The sequence below is a fragment of the Mytilus edulis genome, chromosome 9 (assembly GCF_963676685.1).
Source record: "Mytilus edulis chromosome 9, xbMytEdul2.2, whole genome shotgun sequence".
NCBI lineage: Eukaryota > Metazoa > Mollusca > Bivalvia > Mytilida > Mytilidae > Mytilus > Mytilus edulis.
In genome coordinates this window covers 23849108-23871752 of record NC_092352.1, presented here as the reverse complement: position 1 = coordinate 23871752, position 22645 = coordinate 23849108, and positions in this window count along the sequence as shown.

Sequence of the window (22645 nt, the reverse complement as noted above, 5' to 3'; positions counted from 1 at the left end):
GATGATACAGAAAATTGCACTTAGTTATCTTTACAATAAGATAGCCTAATATGTTCGGAAAGTTCAAGTAGTATTATTATATACTAGACGAGTTAACATATATGGCCTCTTGTTAATACTTAAACATAGTCAATATTACAATTTTATAATCTATAATTTTTTATCAGAGTTTTAGTTATATTATAAAGCTCAGGGGTTTTCCCAAAATTAGCGACATTATCCATGAAAACACTTTTGTCTTGGAAAAATAGTTTTATCAGAAAATTCGTTAGGGATGGATAACATAATCGATCCTGGCCTTATCTTTATGTATTTTCAGACTGATAAATTAATTGTTGCAATGAGCTTATTAATATAACGTAAATGCATAACAAATAAAAATCATTGATATAACCACCTGACCATAAAAGTTAAACGTCTAAGCTTAGACATGGTCAATATTATAAGGAGGTTTAAACAAGAGGCTCAAAGTAGCCGATTATTCAATATATCTAAATAAGAAATATAGTGGTCTCTATGACATAGTGCAGGTTCTACAATGAAGGACATTGTGATCAATTTATTAAAAAAAGACAAATATTTTTTAAATGTAAGCAATTAAGAAAAAGATATACTGTCTGTTGATTCTTCACATAAACACTCTCAAAATAAAATGTGACAACATGTCACAAATCGAATACCCGATGACCGTTCTTATGTCAAAAGTATGAAAAAATAATATTTATAGCATGTATAGAAACACTCATCTTCGATTTTGAGGATTCCAGTTTTGTACGCCAGACTTGCGTTTCGTCTACAAAATACTCATCAGTGACTAGAATATAAAAACTTTAAAAAAGAGAACAAATAAGATACCTATCTTAGAGTGGTATAATCAGACTTTTTAGGCACAAATAAGAAATACTAGCTGGTTTTACTTGTATTGATTCTAAACTCCATTTGCACATAAATCTCAACGTCATAAGTAGCATGACGTTACTATACATACATAGCGGTACCGCGAACGTCTAATGAACACAGCCCTGAACATCCTGGGGGGCCGCGAATGAAAATTTAAGCAATAAATAAAGAAAAAACTTTAAAATGAAATAACATTGTCTTTGCAAATGCTGGTGTGATGACGTTTGTGACACTTGTTGCAAGTTTTTGTAGATTTACATGCGGACAAGCTATGGTGTCCTAGACAGTTAAAGCATAAACGATCTTGTTTCACGATTGACATCCGGCCATTGTAATCAGATACTTTAGTGCAATTAACAGACGAGTGTGGCTCCTTACAGTACGCACAGAGTGGCTTGGGTTTAGTGTTAGTTGCGTTTGTATTCTTGTTACCTCTATTTCGATTACTATAATTTGTATTTGTCAGAAAGGCGGCGGTAGCTGTAGGGTGTTCTAACTGTTCTGAAGTTTTGCCTGCATCCATAATATAAAGTTCATCGAAAATTCCACGGCGTAATTCATTCAGTTGTAAATCTGTAGATCTATATTGTCTGGCAAGATTTCTGCGGATTTCACCGGGTAGTTTGTTCATAATAATGGGCACTAAAAACGCTCCGTATGTGTCTTCACTTTGACCTAATGACTCCAATCCTCTAATGTGTATCTCAATTTCATCGTAGTAGTTTTTCATGCTAGATATCGTGTATTTAGGGGCTGGTATATCAACTAGTGCTTGCATATACTTCTGTCTTATTACATGCGATTGTCCATATCTTTCTTGCAGTAAAGAAATAGCTTTCTCATAATTTGCATGTGTAAGCGCAAACCCTGTGACGGTTTTCAATGCCTCATCATGGAGTAGTGACTTCAAATAATTAAATTTCTGAACGTTTCCAAGAGTAGTGTTTTCGTGAACGGATGTCTCGTATGAATCCCAAAATGACTGCCACTGCATAATATTACCATCAAAGGTAGGAAGATTCAATTTGGGCAACTTGTTGTACTCATTTAATCTAGTGTTACTACGTGAAAACTGAGTTTCCGGTACACGGAAGTTTGAATTACATGTATTCTGTTTATTGTATATCTCGGGTTGATCATGAGCGGGTTGAGCATGAGCGGGCTGAGCAGAGGCGGGTTGAGCAGAGGCGGAATGTGAAGGGTCGCTATAACTGACAAAATCTTTTGCATTTGTACTGAGTGTGGATGTATTGACAAGAATGAGCTTTTGTATTTGCGTTATTTTTCCATCTAATGTGTAAGCATACTCATCTGAATCGACGATCTCGGCTTCTACTTCTCCTTCATCAAGATTTTCTAGAATGTCCTCATTAAGTTTTTGTAGTGTCTCTTGTTTCTTCAACAGATTGTTCACAATTTTAGTTAACTCTTCAGTGTTCACCATTTGTCACGGGCTCATCTCCGTCGTCTCGGATGTCCTCAAATTTCTTCAAAAGTCGGGAAATAACGCTTCTGTGTCCTGCACGTATAGAACGTAGTTTGGAACTCATCTTGGTCCTACGGCACCAATATCTTAGAGTGGTATAATCAGACTTTTTAGGCACAAATAAGAAATACTAGCTGGTTTTACTTGTATTGATTCTAAACTCCATTTGCACATAAATCTCAACGTCATAAGTAGCATGACGTTACTATACATACATAGCGGTACCGCGAACGTCTAATGAACACAGCCCTGAACAATACCTTTACCGAGTTGTTTTATGAATTAGTTACACGACGGATACCACATGTGGATCAGGATCTGCTTACCCTTCCGGAGCACCTGAGATCACCCCCAGTTTTTTTTTGATGGGGTTTGTGTTGCTTATTCTTTAGTTTTCTATGTTGCGTCATGTGTAATATTGTTTGTCTTTTTCATTTTTAGCCATTGCTTTGTCAGTTTAATTTCGATGTATGAGTTTGACTGTTCCTCTGGTATATTTTGGCCCTCTTTTACACCGAGTGCCATTGGCATAAATGTCGTCATTTACGTAACTGAATAAGCAACTTGAGGAGAAATGCACGTTTTGAACGTCGCGTATTTAATATTAAGATTACAAGAAAGGTCGCCACAACCAGACTCGTTTAAAATCTAACTATTACGAATCAAAGATCGACTCAATAGTGCCTTTAGTATATATAATTAGTTATGGCAAGCTAAAGTGGACAATAAGACCTATTTTTTATAATAACAAAAAAAAATTTAAAATAAGTAAGTGATTTTTTTAGTATTATAAAATGAATTCTTGATATCACAATATTAATATTAAGAAATGTTGATTTTCATTTTTAATATAAGAAAATGAATTAGCAATATGAAAAAAAAAGATTTTTTTATATTAAAATATGACTTTTTATATTCAAAATAGCTCTTTTTTACCACTTTGGTTTGTCAAATACAATTAACATTTCAATATTAAGAATGAACACAAATGCGGCAACTTTCATTTAAGACGGAAACCGTCTAAAATTTAACTACAATGCTAAAATTGTGAAGATTCAGTAATTTAGCATGACTTAATGACGCTAGTACCCGATATATGTGCATTGTATTGTCAAAAACAGCCCATATTTGTGTAGCATAATCATTCTACTTTTCCATAAATAACTAGAAGTTTACATTTTAACAACTTTGTAAAACTGCTATATTTTGGGGCCAAAGAAAAGAGGGACGAAAGATACCAAAGGGACAGTCAAACTCATAAATCTAAAACAAACTGACAACGCCATGGCTAAAAATGAAAAAGACAAACAAACAACAGCACACACGACACAACATAGAAAACTAAAGAATAAACAACACGAACCCCACCAAAAAACTAGGGGCCTTACTGGACCTACTCCTTTTCACATAAAAGAAAATTATAAAGTCAGAAGTGTAAACGATCTTAAAAGTTTTGATACTAATACTGAACCAAAAATAATTAAATGAAAGACTTAGTGTACAAATTAACCAGCTTCACTCTATTTATAGTACAGGACTTACAGTTATTCAGTGAACAAACTTAATTAACGTTAAATGAGTATGGCTAAAGAAAAAATATAAAAACGTTTCGTCCCCGAGTGTATCACCATCCCAGTAGTCAGCACTTAGGTGTTGATATGAATATCAATAATATGGTCATTTTTATAGATTTCTTGTTACAAAAGTTTGAATATGTTTCGAAAAACTAAGGATTTTCTTATCCCATGAATAGATTATCTTAGCCGTATTTGGCACAATTTTTTGGAATTTTTGGTCCTCAATGCTCTTCAACTATGTACTTGTTTTAGTCCAGTCAATCTAGCACAAAATTGGTCCTGACCTCGAAGTAATTGCAACAGAAGATTTTTAAATTTTAGCATTATACCCCAAGTCTACACAGAAAAAGTCCCATATATACTATTAAACGAGAAGACCTCATTTTGTGTGTCGCTTCTCTTCCTTCAGTGATTAATTAATCATCATGCCTCTGTGTTCTATAGGTAACATGCAAAGTCGCATTTGTCATCCATGCTTATGATTATTCAGATTGAGTTATTTTTGGAGAAAAACGAAAAAAAGGAGTCCGGATATTGATTCCGTCATCAAACTGACTTGTAGTCATAGATATGACCTCCGGTTTGAAACATGCACAAGTACAACCAATCGTATGATAGATAACAAAAAATGAAAAATAAATAAGCCAATCAGAGCGTTCTCCATATCATGGTGTTTAGATCGCAAGAACCAAAACTATTATACCTCCTTAGAGAGGACAATGCATTTTCGCGTTTATCTACATGTAAACTACGATTCTACTACTTTAATATATAGAGTCTCTCTGTATTCTGTCTACTGTTTTCTTTGAAATGTTTACTATTTAAGGGGTCGTACCAGTTGCATATATATATAAAAATAAGTAAAACATTTGGAAACAAGAATGTGTCCATAGTACACGGATGCCACATCGGCACTATTTTTACTAAGTTTCGAGTTGATTGGACAAAAACTACCTCGACCAAAAACTTTAACCTGAAGCGGGACAGACGGACGGACGAACGAACGAACGAACACATGGATGCACAGACTAGAAAACATAATGCCAATAAATGGGGCATACAAATTTATTATTGAAAGTAAAACTAGTGATTTGGCAAAAATGAATGTATGGTAGAGAGAGGAGGCAGGAACTTTTTCGAGACGTCGGGATCGGGTGTTTTTAAGCTCAGGATTTGGGGATTGATCCTTACGAGAACCGGGAATATATTTTACGATTTCGGGATATGAATTTCTTTAAATTCTGCATCTCGGTTTTCATGTTTTTAAGTCCGGGATTTCAGAATCAGGATTTAACAGAAAGGAAACAAATATCGGACTTTGGAAATTCTCCATCTACATAATATCTTTTACACAAAATCATCCTACAACAGTTCACAAACTGTATATGCCGCGAATTCGCGGGTGTGTTCTAGTAAAATCTAAAACGAGGAAAACTGAAAAATCATGATTTTAAAATTCTATGGAGAATTGCATTGATATGAGAGATAACTCTGCAAAAAAGACAGAAAAAATCAATAAAAATTGATACAAAATTATAAATTTACCGCTTCGATTCAACAGAATGTATTGATTCTTGATATTTTAGCCGTCTTTAGAGTATAACAAACAACTATAAAGGTATTTTCATATCTTTTATCAAGCTACAACCTAGATTTCATAATTCATTAGTTGACCATTTTTTAGATTTTTCAGCCTCTAACGGTAAAGAATCTCAAATTGAATAAACCTAATTAAGCATATATTCTTCTTTTTGTGGTTTAAAGTTTCTTTAAAGAAGGTGGATGCTGATCAAATATAATTCAGAGATATAAACAAAGGGTTTACAAAATAGTTTTTTTTTAAATGGTCACAAAGCCATAAATTTGCAATTTCTTTTAATGAAAACTGTCCAAAAAAAACAATAAAAATACCAATAACACTTCGGTTTTGTTCATTTTATGAGAAGAAGATTATATAATATATTGTCAAAACCGAACTTTAAACCCCATCAAAGTATCATATTTTACATGAATTTCAAACAAAAGTTGACAAAAAAAGACTCATTTATACGGAGTTATCTCCCTTTCCAATGTAAATTTCCATAAGAAATTAATAATGCAAAATTTGAGTTTTCCTCAGATTAGATTTAATGGGACTTTTTTCTATGTATATTTGGGGCTTAATGCTATAGATTTTAACTAAAACATTTTCTGTTGCAATTAGTTTGAGGTTCAAACTTAGTTTAAATGGACTATTGGATTTATAACTATTTTGATCTGAGCGTCACTGACGAGTCTTATGTAGACGAAACGCGCGTCTGACGTATTAAATTATAATCCTGGTACCTTTGACAACTAATTAATCCAAATAATAGTCATTAGCCTTTAAAATATTTTGTAAAAAAAACTCTGTAAGGAAAGAGTCACATAAAAAACTCCTTTCCAAGACGTCATAATCATTTGGACTTGTTTGAGATCTAACGTCTCACAAAGTTTTCTCATGACAAAATGTGTATTATAGATAGGGTTGGAAGTGTTAATTTTAGCTAATAGTTTTCATATTTGTTTTTCGACTAGTTAACTCATTATTACTATGTTGATTATAATTTTAACTTAAACAGATACATTATATGATCAAATATTGAATAACATTTTTCGACAAATGCACAAAAGTAACGACTTTGTAACACTCCTATTTAATCTGATAAAATAAAGAAAAACGAGGAAAAAACATTGAACAAAACCTTGCACCAGTTTGACTTCGGTCCGGGAATGATAAGCTGTTTTATTAGTGCTCAAAGTCTAAGAAACTAATTCTAAGACATATTACTTTTTTATCACGGTGGGACATAAATTCTGTCAGTGCCAATTTCGATTTGTAGATAAATTTATTGTATCTGTCTGATTGTTTTAGCAGTGTTGCTATTGAACTGCTGTATTTTATTGCTTGAAACACTTTTTCTATTGAACTGCTGTCGTTTTTGTTTTTTTGCTTTAGGGATACATCGACGTGACATCAAACATTCTAAATACATTCATATGTTATTTCCCCCTTTGTCTTACAAACTTATTTACTGCATATTCGATAAATGCAGCCATGAATAAAAATAATTATCCATCCAACAAAGGTTTCTGAATGTTATATATTCATGAAAATTAATTATGTCGCAACATCATTTTTAAAAAAGTCAATATAGAAGCCCAACTACAACCCAATGGAGAATGGCGATTATAACAAGGAAACCAGAACTTTTGTCATCCATTAATAAAACCAAATTGCTGATTGAGGAGGCTGTTGACTAATGAATGTATGAATACGCAACCACGTCCGTCGCAATGGTGAAGCTTGGTTGGGATAACTAAGCAGCCACAGTCAGTCATTTTCTAACCGGTAGTAAAAGTCCGTTTACCTCAACATCTGGTCAGTATGAGAACGTTAAATCCGTTGCTCCATGTGAAGAGAACGCCCCATTAAGAATATTTAGTACGGTATTTATATATATAAAAAAAACCGACCTATTGATTATATTGGTGATTTGTTCTCGTCCTGATGATGCATTTAATATTAGCCACTGGACGTTAATAAATCATCATTCAGTTATCCCAAAGGAATTTGCATTTCCGCGAGTTTGTGTTCCTATATAAGACCCAGATTTGGAATAGCTACAAGACCAAATACGACCTCAGGATTTTTGTCATATCCATTAAAGGTCAACCTTTGTTTCATCTTAATGTTTTATTTGATCATGGGAGAATTCAAGAAAGATCTGTGGTTAATTATGCAAGTACCGAAGCACCGATTCCCAAGTTCTCGTGTAAATTCGCCAAACACGAAAATTGACTTGAATGGACATAATGCTCTAAATATTTTTTCCTTCCTTCGTGAGGTATCGGGTTTTAATATTCCCACTCATGTCGTAAGTGGCTTCGTACTTATGCATCCCAACACCAGAACCGTGACAAAATAGGGCGTGGCGGTTACTTGGTCGAAAGCAGATTTTGGAACATTAACGGATGTTATGTAAATAGTGACAAGTATGGTATTAAAACTTCTTGTATTCAGCAACTTAATCTACATAGATTGAGTAATGTCGAAACACCTGATGGGTTCAAATTCTGTAAAGGTGTACTGCTAATACGGAAATAACCTCGGGATTATCCATATTCGATCGAAGAATGGATCGGGTGGAGGACATTTAAAGTAAGTAATGACTTTGATCGAAATTGTTGATGTTAATACTGGTGGTTTAATGGAGGTGCAGTTTAAAGACAACAATAATACCAAATTACTATGAAAATATAAATTATCGGTTGTAATACTTTTCTTAAAACATTAATTATTAAGTTTATTATCTATTAGTAATCACAAAAGCACAAATATTGGAGAGAAAAAAAACGAATTTTGATTCACGAAAATATAAATATTTTAATGTATAATTTTAAAAATATATAATTCAAACGTTCGAACGTGTGGGGTGCGAAAATGTAGTGAGCGAACGGGTCCGATACCAATGTATCTAAAAACAGTAGTCATCTGTTACACACATTTTCTTTTACGATTATCCTGATCATGACCAAGAATTGACGGCACGACGGTGTTTATTGTTACCTCAGCTGTAAAATAAATTACAGAAACATACATGTAGAATATAATTAAAAGCAACAAGAAATACTTTAGGAAAGTTCGAAAGTCAAGAAAACGTGGTTTACAATCTAAACAATCAAGTTGAAAATGTACTTTAAAATTGAGAAAATATAGACGCAATGTCTAAAAATATTAAGAATTAAAACGGTAAATAAATGTTGTCTTTCCCCTTCAATATCTCGATCTACAAGAAACAAGAAAGATATAAAGCGCGAAAGATTAGGGCCTAAAAAATTTCTAGCCACAAGATACATGTATTGAATAAATCCCAAAGACACGCTTTTTTAGAATTCGAAAAACAAATTCTGATATCAAAATTAAGCGAAAGTTAGAAAACTTGAAACCTTACTTTGGAAGATCAGCTAGACAACAAAACAGGCCTACTTGCTGTTGTAGATGCAACATAAAAGCACGTAGCATATACAAAATAATGCATGGAGTTAAGAAAATTTGTTGTGACGAATTATGGTTTTGCCAGTACAAACCAGATCCAGGTGACTTTCTCACTTAATTTATACAACTTAGTGTGTGAAAAAATCTTAAGAACAAAAAACGAAATAGACTGTCTTGGAAAGACATGGTAACAATTGTGGTAATCACTGTTTTGTTTTGATGCAAGAAGAACTAGATAATTCTGAATCAGCTGCAGATGTCAAATAGGAACGATACGAGTACGTTAATGTTAACAAGAAAGGTTCGTCTCGCAGGAAACAAATGCTTATAAAAAAAAACCAAAGCCAGGTGAAAATTTAATGTTTGACTACTTCAAAGATATTTAAAAAACACTTTTCTGTCTGATCTATTTCGGGTAAATTGGCGAACCAAACAGTTAAAAATGATGAACGAAAATCTCCCACAACACTATTTAAAAACATACTTTTGATTTTCAACCCTGTATGCAAACATTCCCCATGTGAAATTATAAAATTGTTTTGTATAAATATTCCTATGTAACGTATATTTTATGAGTTTATTTTCGATTTATGAATTTGACTGTCCCTCTGGTATCTTTCGTTTCGCCTTTATGACACTAATGGTAACCATAAACAGTTGAATAACATTTGTATATGACGTTTAATTTTCCACGAAGTTCAGTATTTTTGTTATTTTACTTTTTCGTACACGATTTTTCAGAAATTTATCGCTGCTTTGATAAAAAACGAAATTCAGTCGTCATAATTACTTGGAGATTAACGGAGTAGAATGAACTGACATTAATCCATCTACAGAAAAGTTCACATGACTGACGCGATAGAAACTTGTCGCATGACGGAAAAACACTTGTTGCATTTCAGTTTTACACCCGTGACTACAAGTCATGAATTTACCAACGGTTGTCTGGATACAAAAGCCGCCATTGTCATGGAGATTTTAGGTGATTTTTTTAGAAGATTTTGGATTTGAAGAATTCTTTCGCAATTTGTTTGAAACAAATCATGCGAAAAGGGTCATAGAATACCGCAGGTGATTTTATGAAACGAACGACCGATATTGCAGTTCTTTGAGGTAAAGTTAACATAAGTACTGCTGAAGATTTGTATCAGTATGTTATTCAAAATTTTACTTAACCTAATAAAAGTCACTTAAAGTGCCGAACAAATGATTTAAGATTTGAATACAATCGAATTTGACAAACCAAAGCAATTCAAACCAGTTACGGACAATATGTCTACTTACCGGGTAACTTGCTCTGAATATTGAATTATTTTGGTAAAACTATTTTGTTTAACTTAAATGACAACTGATTCATACAAAATATTCGCTGAAACTGATATTATCAAGATGCTCGATTTTTTGATTGACAACATATTTGTTACGTTCAGAGGACATGTTTTTCAACAGACTGTCGGCATTCCAATAGGAATAAACTGTGCCCCTCTACTGTCGACTTGTTTCTTTATTACTGCTATATAGATGATGTTCTTTTACTAAATAATTCAAAATTTGGTGTGGAACACATCTATCCCATCGAGCTAGAGATAAAGGATACTACAGATACAGTTAAGTCGGCCTCATATCTTGACTTACATCTAGAAATTGACAATGAGGGTCGGTTGAAAACAAAAATTTACGACCAAAGAGATGATTTCAGCTTTCCAATTGTGAACTTTCCATTTCTAAGTAGCAACATTCCAGCAGCACCTGCATACGGGGTATATATCTCCCAATTATTACGATATTCCCGTGCTTGCATTTCCTATCATGATTTCCTTGATAGAGGGCTGCTGCTCACAAGGAAGCTATTAAACCAAGAGTTCCAAATGGTGAAGTTGAAATCATCCCTTCATAAATTTCTCGGACGCCATCACGAGTTGGTTGACCGTGATGGAATAACCGTTTCACAAATGATATCGGATATGTTCCTTACATCGTAACTACAATCCCCTTCGCTTTCATGAATGTGACCTACCGAATTAGACTATTTACCGGATTTGTTATCACATAAGCAATTAACACGACGGGTGCCAAATGTGGAGCAGGATCTGCTTACCCTTCCGGAGCACCTGAGATCACTTCTAGTTTTTTGGTGGGGTTCTTGTTGTTTATTCTTTGGTTTTCTATGTTGTGTCATGTGTGCTGTTATTTGTTTGTCTTTTTTCATTTTTAGCCATGGCGTTGTCATTTTGTTTTAGATTTATGAGTTTGACTGTCCCTTTGGTATCTTTCGTCCCTCTTTTATCCGAACTTTCAACAAAATCATATGACAGGAGTGGAACGTAAAATGACTGACAAAAGATGAGCCTATTAGGGAAACCATTTTTGAGGCTGAGGATGAAACCAAAATTAAAAAATCACTTAACAGACTGAGTATTATTGCTGGTGTTGCGCATGACCCAAACGATGATTTTGTTGTTGTTGGTGTATGAATAGACACACATGTTAAACGTTGATAGCTTGAATAAATGGGCGCAAATTTTCAGAAAGGCGATACAATTATTCGTGTACTTTACTTTTACAAACTGACAGTTGAAGACGGAGTGATCAAATTTAAACTTCTGTAGAGATAAATTGCTTTGGTACCGACTGTTTCAACACGGTGTACATCCAAACTAGGCTTAGATACTAGTGATGAAGGAGTATTGAACATGCCTGAGGATACTCATTTTGCAATAATTGAGTCTTTATCAATGCTACTTATTTGAAATATATTCTATCAATCAATTATAGAGTTACTGGTGAAATAAAGTTTTATATGTCAAAAAGATGTAATTACTTGTCTAAACAATGTCATTTTGTCTTTATGTTTTTTTCGTACACATATGACGTTGCTCTGTACTTATACATCTCGTTATTGTTCTGAGGAGTAGGTCCGGTGTTTATATATAGTCATTCTACTCCCATGCTAGTTTTTCCCTCGGGGAGAAAAACTAGCATACGCCATTCTTCTCCCTCGGAAATTTGGCAATATTTTAGTTCAGAATAGCTTATAGGAGCCGAGTGGTCTAGGCTTTTCTCATTGTTGAAGGCCGTACGGTGACCTATAGTTGTTAATGTCTGTGTCATTTTGGTCTCTTGTGGACAGTTGTCTCATTGGCAATCATACCACATCTTTTTTATAGGCACAGTGCAAGTCGTGTAGTCACGGTTTCCCAATAGCATTAGTTCGAATCTCAGCGAGGTAAAAAAAGAAATGGTCTCTGCAAATCACCAGTCTGTTCATCTGTTAACGGTTTATCTACGTGTCCACCAGTCATTCCGCATATTCAGCAGTCAGTTCATGTGTCTACTGGTCTGTCTATCTGCCTACATGACTTTTTTCATGTCTAACAGTCTGTCTAAATTTCTAAAGTGTGTCGTCATGTTTACCAGTTTGTCTATGTGTCCACTAGTCGATTAACATGTTCACCAGTCCGTCTATTTGTCCACAAATCCGTCTTCATGTTCAACAGTCTGTCTATCTAGATATTTACCAGTCTGTCTATGTCCACTAGTCCGTCTATATGTTCAATATATATAGTCTAACTATATATTCACCAATACATCTTTATTGATTTTAGATTTAAATAAGGCCGTTAGTTTTCTCGTTTGAATTGTTTTACCTTGTCATTTAGGGGCCTTTTATAGCTGACTATGCGGTATGGGCTTTGCTCATTGTAAGACCGTACGGGTACCTATAGTTGTTCATTTCTGTGTCATTTTTAGCTCACCTGGCCCGAAGGGCCAAGTGAGCTTTTCTCATCACTTGGCGTCCGTCGTCGTCGTTAACTTTTTACATTTTGAACTTCTTCTAGAGAACCACTAAATGGAATGAAACCAAACATGGCATAAATGTTCCTTATGAGGTGCTGACCAAGTGTTGTTAATTTGTTGCCGATCCATCATCCAAGATGGCCGCCAACGGGGGACTTAGTTTAACATAGGACCCTATGATAAATGCATACACATGACTTCTTTTAGGGAACCACTGAATGAAATGAAACCAAACATGGCATGAATGTTCCTTATGAGGTGCTGACCAGGTGTTGTTACTTTTTAGCCGATCCATCATCCAAGATGGCCGCCATCGGGGAACTAAGGTTAACATAACACCCTTTAGGAAATGCATACAAATGACTTCTTTTAGAGAACCACTGAATGGAATGAAACCAAACATGGCATGGATGTTCCTTATGAGGTGCTGACCAAGTGTTGTTACTTTGTAGCCGATTCATCATCCAAGATGGCCTCCAGCGGGGGACTTAGTTTAACATAAGACCCTACGGGAAATACATACGTGTAAATGTCTTCTTTTAGTGAACCACTGAATGGAATGAAACCAAACATAGCATGAATGTTTCTAATGAGATACTGACCAATTGTTGTTACTTTGTCGCCTTTCCAACGTCCAAGATGGCCGCCAGTGGGGGACTTAGTTTAACATAGAACCCTATGGGAAATACATAGAAATGTCTTCTTTTTGTGAAAAACTGAATGGAATGAAACCAAACATAGCATGAATGTTCCTAATGAGATGCTGACCAAGTGTTGTTACTTTGTTGTCATTGCAAGACGGAAACTGTCTAAAAACTAAAATGCTAAAATTTTGTGAAGATTTCAGTAATTTAGCGTGACTTAATTCTGCTAGTACCCGATATATGTGCATTGTATTGTCAAAAACAGCACATATTTATGTAGCAGAAGCATTCTTCTTTCCAATAAATAACTAAAAGTTTATATTTTAAAATTTTAGTATAACTGCTATACTTTGGGGCAAAAAAGGTCTTACTGAACCTACTCCTTTGTGTAATATTGTCAGTAGTTTTTGCTAATATGCAGTCTATATGCAATTTTAAGCTTCTTTATTACTTTTTTTTTTTTTGAGTGATGAGAATTATAACACCTTGTTGACTGCTGTATTTTAATTTTTTATGTATTGTGTATGTTTGTTTTGTTCACGCATTGTTGTCATAATTGAATTTGTTGCGACTGTCATACAAGCGAGAGGTTTAGCTAGCTATAAAACAAGGTTCAATTCACCATTTTCTACATAAGAAAATACCTGCACCAAGTCAGAAATATGACAGTAGTTATTCCTTCGTTTGATGTGTTTGAGCTTTTGATTTTGCCATTTGATTAGGGACTTTCTATCTTCAATTTTCCTCAGTGTTCAGTATTTTTGTGATTTTACCTTTTCACATAGATATATACAAATTAAAACGCAAGCTGACAGTGTATTCTTGTTTAATTTTCACGGTGCTCTTCGTAAACTGTAGGCCAAACATTTCTTACATCACAATGCTATGAAATTTTCTGAAACCAAGTGCTGGATAGAACACAATAGACTAAGAGTTCATGTGCGCAAGCAGCATATAATAACTTCAAATCAAAGATATTGACAGATTTCATTTTTCAAACAGAATTTTGGCTCAACGTGGAAAATGTTGACGTGTTTAAACTACTATAATTTTTCAGTGCTAATGTATATTTTGGTTATCTCGTGCGTGATGTAGTAGTTATAAAAATGTGAAATCAACATTGCATAATGTATGATCAACTCCTTTGGAAATCGAACGTGATATTATATATGGTTTTTTGATTTCCTTGGTACTTTCTTAATGCAGAGAATTTAAGTCCTTGCAGAATAGAATTAAACCGATTTTGAATCAGAAAGTGTAAGAATCTTAAAATTGTCATTACTCTAATCAATATTTGACATGTGGAAATGAAGGTAATTTATTTGTCACAAAATATTTCTCATTATACTATTAAGTCTTTATTGGAAGTTAATGCCACAAGAATAAAATTGAAAACAAATTCTAAATAATGCGAATTGAGCATAAAATTGAATCTTGTTTTGTGAAACGATCCAAGATGGACTTCAATAAATAGAAGACTGAGCTAAACTTTTTTCTTCATTTAATATTTGTTTTACGTCGTATTTCACATTGATTGACGTGCACATTGGATAAATAAAGGACATGGAAACACATCAAAGAAATTATACACTCGAATTACGGATGCTGTAAAATTAATCTGACATGGATATAAAAACATACGGAAAATCGCAATATTTCTGTTTTACCCATTACAAATAGCATTGCATTTGAAAGAAAAATATATCCATTTTGACGCCAAGATATAATATGATAGAACATATCATTTGTCCATTCACATTGTAGAAAATGCCAAGTATTGATGAAGTGACTTTACTATGTTCATGCGTTTTCTATGAATATTTAACCAAATATTAAATACCGCATTTAGTTTGTAAATTGTTGTAGATTTTTATAGGGTATTTTTTCATTTTCCGTTATATCGCCCACTTATTTTTCTTAACTAGCACTTGGGTCGTTTACATGTTTTCGCAGTATCATTTCTTTGTCATTTCCAGTCAGACCGTATTCTACTATTTTTTCAATTTCAGGTGCAAAATAACTGCCTTAGATGCAATGATAGAATCTGCATAAAGTTTAAACTTGAGTTATGGGTTATTTGAGTTTGAGAGAACTGCATCCATGTGGCCTTTCTCATAAAAGCTTCATAATCACTTTTTGTTTGTATATAGTTTTTTTTAAAGAAATTTCATGTAGCTAACATTTTTGTGAAAACATGAATTAATGCTTCCAGAGCGACCCTGTCACTAAGTTAACACTTACTTTTTTTATAAAACACTCGACCCATATCAGCACCTCGACTCCGTCTCGAGCTGATATGGGGGTCTCGGGATGATACCCAGGCTGATATGGAAAAGGCCATGTATTGGAATTGGCTTTGAACAGATAAGCGCACTCCCACGTCTGTACATTGTGTCTTTTTAATAGCAATATGTCTAATTAAATTACATAGCCAATTCATTACTATATACACTTCTGTGAGGATTACAAATGATATAACAAAGCGTTTTCAATATTTCACCACCTCAATCATAATGCAATACCTTTTGATACTTTCCTAATCTAGCTATGTGAACAAGTAATTATACCGACCTGGTTTGTCGTTTTAATTTTCTAGTGGTGGTTAGCAATTGTAATTGTGTGCGGTTCACAATTGTAAGTTACTACTAAATTGAAGGATGGGCTACATACAAGAAAAATAGCTGGGATTTTTTTTATTATAATGAGTATGAAAGAGGGACAGTCAAACTCATAAATCGAAAATAAACTGACAACGCCATGGCTAAAAATGAAAACAGACAAGTAATAGTACACATGACACAACATAGAAAACTAAAGAATAAGCAACACAACCCCCACAAAAAACTAGGGGTGATCTGAGGTGAATGAGTCGGGTATATTGACAAACAGTATATATAACTGTGAGTCCTCTTATCTGAGCTTTCATATTGTGCATGTCGCCAGTACTGTCTCAATGTTTTATTTACACAATTCGGTCTGAATCTTTATAGATTTAGACGATCTTTTCTTTGCACTATTAAAATCATAGATGTTAATGTTTTAGTTCCAAACGACCTCCGGTATTGACTGACAGGCTGTATTCCCATTCTAATGATATATAGAATGAACTAAATTTCTTGACCAACTTTGCAGACATTACCCATCGAGTTCTTGTGTTGTTCTCGCCCTAAATATGCATGAAATATTTGCCACAACTAAGGTGTATAAAATATACAACAATCGATCGATTCTCCTTTAAGTTATAACAAGTTTATTGAAAGTTCACAGCATATGCTTCCTAAAATAATTAAGTTGTGCGCTTAAATTGTTCTTATTTTTATGTCAATTTTTTTTAAATATTTGCACAAGTTTTTTAATTTATTTAGTGGAATGAAATTTTTAATATTCGTGTTTTTAATATCAATACAAAAATTCAATACATAATTTCTTTTCAAATCGCACCTCATTGCTTTTTTTTTAAAACTATCTTAATTAAATTTAGAATTCCGTTTTTCCACATTTAATTTTGGACCTGAATATCAAGTTAATTTGAATAAATCCAATTGTAGCTGACATTACATCTGGATGATTTTGTTGACATTTATCCCACTATTTCCATAATGTTTTTGTTATTTGCATTGTTGAGTTTTCCTATTACTTTCTATGTTTCATTAAAACTGTCCTAAAAAGTATGTTTGATCTGATAAGAACGAGCGATAACTTAAGTACAAAAAGTCAAACAATTTTGTCGTATTAAAGCAGTCAGTTTATTTTATCACATAAAGGCTTTAAAACCATTATACTATAAATAGTTGAACAAGATTGCATTATAAGGATTCTCTTGACATACAAAATGTAATGCATTTCTTAAATCCATGTTAGAAAAACTTGTATGAAAGTATAGACATTACCTTAGAGGTCAACACATTAAAATGCTCTTTGAAATAATGACAATTACTACTTTAGTTATCAAAAGTATAAATAATATTGATAGTATTCGAAGGAGACAATTGATTTACCGTCATTTATTTGTAAACTATTTTAATATTTACCTACTGTGGAAAGATTTCTGAAAAAAACTTGGGGTGAATTCATGTGTACGGCAGGTAGCACTTGCTACTCCACCAGGGACATGCATTGTGTTGATCTTATTAGCTGTCAATCTTTTCATAAGATAATAGCGAACAAAATTTACAATTGTCGTAGCCGCAACCTCGTTATGTTTTCCCCGATAATAACACCATCAAACGAGACTTATCTGAACTGGATCTGCTAACCCTTCAGGAGCACCGGAGATCACAATTTTTTTTGGTGGTGTCCTTGGTACTCCTGCTGTATTTTTCTGCATATTGTTCTATAGAGTATTGCTTGTCTCGTTTCCTTGTTTCTATTAGGTCATGTAGTTGTTTGGACTAGTGAATTTTGATTGTCCTCTATGTAACTTTTTTCTCTTTTTCTTTTTTTTTTTATAAATAGATACTTGAAGTCGAGTGGCAGATATTAAAGTATACTCAGGACGATAACATTTGGTCTATACATGACTATACCCTAATTTCAACTAATATATGAATAAAATCATGATTTTTACTTTACCGACACACCGTTCTATCTTACTTCTAGCCTTTACAATAACAGTCCGTAGGCCAAAACACATTTTCTAGCTTCCAAACCATCAAATTTTGGCTTTTATCACTTGTTGAAAGGAGAAGCAAAGCAAACCAATTTAACAGACCAAGCTTGAGATCGAGACAATGGTCTCCTGCTCTCAAGCCGAGTACATTAATACATGAAATCCTTCGGATTGATTACCAAGTGTAGCGTGGATACAAGTAAAACGGGTCCATGTTTATGTTTGACGTAGATATTCTGCAACGTTCAGCCAAGTGGTGAATGCGTTAATATCTTGATGAGATGAACAACTTTCCATTAAATAACCCCTTACCAGTTCAATAGCTGCATCGACAGAATTTACCCTTAATTCACCAAAGAACCATTTTTTCGAAAAAAGTAAAATTAAGTATAAACAGACCGTTACAAGAAATTTTTAGGTAAAAAAAAGTTCAGATATAAGTATCTTGATTTCTGTTTTGAACCTTGCATTTCAATTTTTTACGATTTTCCGCTATTTTATATAGAAATTATAATACGGTTACGCTTCACATTTTCAAACCAAAAAAGTTTTCAAAGTAGACAATGTTCATTTATACACGAACAGAACCCTAAAAACATGACCAATGCACCTTTATGCGGACAAATTGATGATAAAACATAGGAATTGGTATATAGACATTTTTATTTAAGGGCATATATAATTCTACTGTTATGGCTGCCATCGTGATAAGGCAAAATGGCCGCTATGAAAATTAGCAAAGTACCCAACATTTTGCCAAATGTCATTGACAATGTGGTAGCCAAGTGATGCATTTACTAAAATGAGTGCAAATGGTCGTCATAATAAGATAAAATCGTTTGTTGTTTAAATATTTAATTACAGACATGAATAATCTACAGAATTCTATATTTCACAAGGAAGAACCATGCAACTAAAGAAAACGCCCGTGAAGTTCCCCGATGTAGTTGGTAGCAACGTAAGGATATATGGATTAGCAACACCAAGGGGCTATGGGTTTCGTATTGACGTGCGTTAACCAATCAAAATCCAATAAATGCACTAAACCGGGGATATTTTTTTTCTATTAATAAGGGAATGGCTGTCATATTCCTGACTTGGTACAGGCATTTTCTTATGATGGAAACTATAACTGGTCCCACTAAATGCAAGGAAATAATGCATGTCCGGTTTTATTAAAGATTTTATAATTACCGGCAAACACTCAAAAGAAAAACGGTACTATTTATACTGCCATAGGTAACAATACTAACATTTTTCTAAATTTACCACTTTTTAGAATAAAAACCTTGACAAAAAAGTAATGTGTGGTGTAAGTTCTTTCTTTTTCTTTTTTTTTTTAAATTGAAGCCAAATAGTATCACGACGAACTTCCAACGGAGGTAGTTTATGTTATCCATGCCCACCTTCATTTTGAATGATTCTCTAGAAAACATTTCAATAGGTATCAAAATGTATATTATAAATATACACACTGCAGTTATTCATAGATCAATTGAAAAATATATTGTACCCTTACATCCAATCACAGCGCTCCTAAATTGACTTCTTTACCTGCCTTGGGTACACAAAAGGCCAATCTTATGCTGGGAAAATGCAATAGTGCCATTTAACACTGAGAAAATTCTTCAGCATCCATTGAAATGTGGCCTCTTCTAACCTCAGCCCTAATGCAAACTCTACCGGATCCCGTTTTGTTAAGGACAGTTTACATGTTTTCCTATTTTTTGCTGGAGTACTGATGTGCAGCATTTCCCTGTCATCTGTGATAAATTGATATTTTTGGGGTAGCGACTCAACGCCTCTGTTATAAAAGGACGGACATCTTGTTTCTAAGTTCTGTCAGTTTACAGAAATAACTCAATTCACTGAGCTTCTCACAATGGCTGATTAAAGCGGGTCTTGCTCGCTTTAAAACAGTTGAAGATGGTACCGGTAGTTTAACAAATACATTATCTGATAATTGTTTTTCTTCTGATAATATACTGCCTTCTTTTTCAGGTTGTGATGTTATTGCAACTACATTTGATTCATGGAACTGCTCTTAATCTAAATTTATTTAAGGGTTGTTGTAGTATGTGTCCGGAAGTTTTTCCAATGACCATTCTTTGTAATTTTTCATGACAGCAAAAAAGTGCTTGCATGTCAGATGGTAGTTTGCCCAGTCATTGCAATCACATGATGACAGACCTGCAATGTATTTCATTCTTGACGAAATTTACCAGGTAGTAAATGATCGTCCTGGATTGGCTTTGTACTAAAAACAAGCCATTTTCTACATAGTTGACATCGCAAATAGGAACATTATCAGCTTCTTCCCAGCTTTGAAAGCAATGCTTAACCATATTTGAAGGTCTCTTCCTTAGAAAGGATGGTATATTTCCCAAATAACACCTGGCCTGGGTTGATGGTGTTACGTTCAGCGTAAAATATCTGTAATTATATCGAAAAAGTTACTCTTTTTACATATAAAGATAATTGTCAATCCTGCAACTTCTGTCGCAGAAAGCTCGACATAGCGATAGTCATCATGCGGCGGCGGCGTTAACTAAATTCTTAAAAGCTTTATATTTTAGAAGGCGGGAGACCTAGATGCTTAATTTAGTTTTTGTGTTTTGGTCTGTTTTTATGATTCTGTATGCAATAGGTCAACTTTATTTAGTGTATGGAATGTCCAACTGGCAAGTGTCATCTGACCTTGAACTCATGTTTATGGTTCAGTGGTCAAATTTAATTGTTAGATTGTTTTTTTTTTCATACTGTATGCAATAGGTCAACTATATTTGGTGAAAGGACATATTTCATGATGAACATGTTAGTCTCGCAAGTTTGATTTGACTTTGACCTTGACCTCATTTTTATGGTAAATGGCTCAGTGTTAAGATTTTTACGTTTTTGATCTATGTAGCAATAGGTTAACTATATTTTCTATTTGACCATGACCTCATTTTCATTGTTTATTGGTAAGTTTTTAATTAACATGGTTAAGTTTGTTTCTTAGAAACAATAAACAACATATCAACTATATTTAGTCTATTGCGTGATTGTTAAGTGTATATGTATTTCTCGTTTGGTTAATATGACCTTGACCTTATTTTCATGGTTCATTGCTCAGTGTGAAGTTTTTGTGTTTTGTTCTATAAGTAATACACATGTAATAGGTCAACATTATCGAGTGGGCACATTTTTAAAATCCAGATCAGCTATAATATTTAGATCTACAACGTGTACACGACTTTCGTATTTTCCTGAGAGGTTTATATTTTTCGAAAGCAGAAAGACTATAGGGGAAAAAAATCTGCATAGTTTTCTTATTTTCCGACGATTTTTTTTTTAAATAACTGCTGTATACATGGATTCTTAATTTTGTGGTGCAATGATTAGTTTTTCCTCCAAATACATGCTTAACTATGTATAATGATTTCTCTAGCCCATTTTAAATTTAAAATATAAAATATAGTAAAACTATAATAAATATTTGTAAATCCCGCTTCTATGCAATCTCCAGTACGCAGATAAAAATTAACCCAAATTGATGACGTTTTTTTCATGAAGAAAACAAATATAAAATATAGTAAAACTAGAATAAATATTTGTAAATCCCGCTTTTATGCAATCTCCAGTACGCAGATAGAACTTGTTTTGAACAGAAATCATTTAACCGCCTCCCTCGCCTTTTTTTCACATTTCTTTTACACGAGTTTTTCAACATGCTACTTGTTTGAAAACAAAGATTCCCACTGTACATTACATTTTTTTTATATAGAAAAACAAAAGAAATCCATAATGTATATACTTGACTTTCGGTTAATTAGATAATAGATTTAAGAAGCAAGTTATATCTTGTTAAAGATGAGAAATATCCAGGATTGGGCAAGTAACTTAACAAGACATTATTGAAAATATGAAAGCGTTTTTTAGGGAAACGATTAATACTATAAGCTTCAACAAGCCCGATAAATTGATAATACAAAATAATTTCGCATATACCGGGTACTTGATCAGTCTGAATGAAATATCAATACTATAAACTGTCTGTATAATGGGAGGGCATTTATTTTAATAATACTTATATACACTACACAGTCATATCCGATCAGGTCATTCCGTATTCAATAATGTCACATCTTCGGTTGAAGAATCCTTGCAACAATCTGTGTACTGTCATGTATTTGTTCATAGTTCAAAGCAAAATGGATAACTCTGCTCAACTAGTCTTTTTAACGGACAGAAGTAACAAAATTGATCGATTGTTCTTTTTTTCAGACATAATACCCACTCGAGGGAAAAGATTATCTATTCCCTGATGTATTTGGCAAAATTTTCAGAAATGGATCCTCATGCTCCCCTGCTACGTACTTTATATTGCCTTTCAACCTTTCAAGATTTCGAGCGTTACTGATGAGGTTTCTTTTGTAGACAGAACGCGCGTCTGGCATACAAAACTATAAGCCTGGTATCTTTGTTAAGTTTATTTAATGTTGGTAGTTAAAAAACACATGCTGTGGTAAAATTAAAATCTATCTTTAATTCGTCAACCATAAGATATTGGGATCATCGTAGTAAACATATGGTCCGCCTAACTAATTTTATTTCTTTTTGCCATGGTGCTTT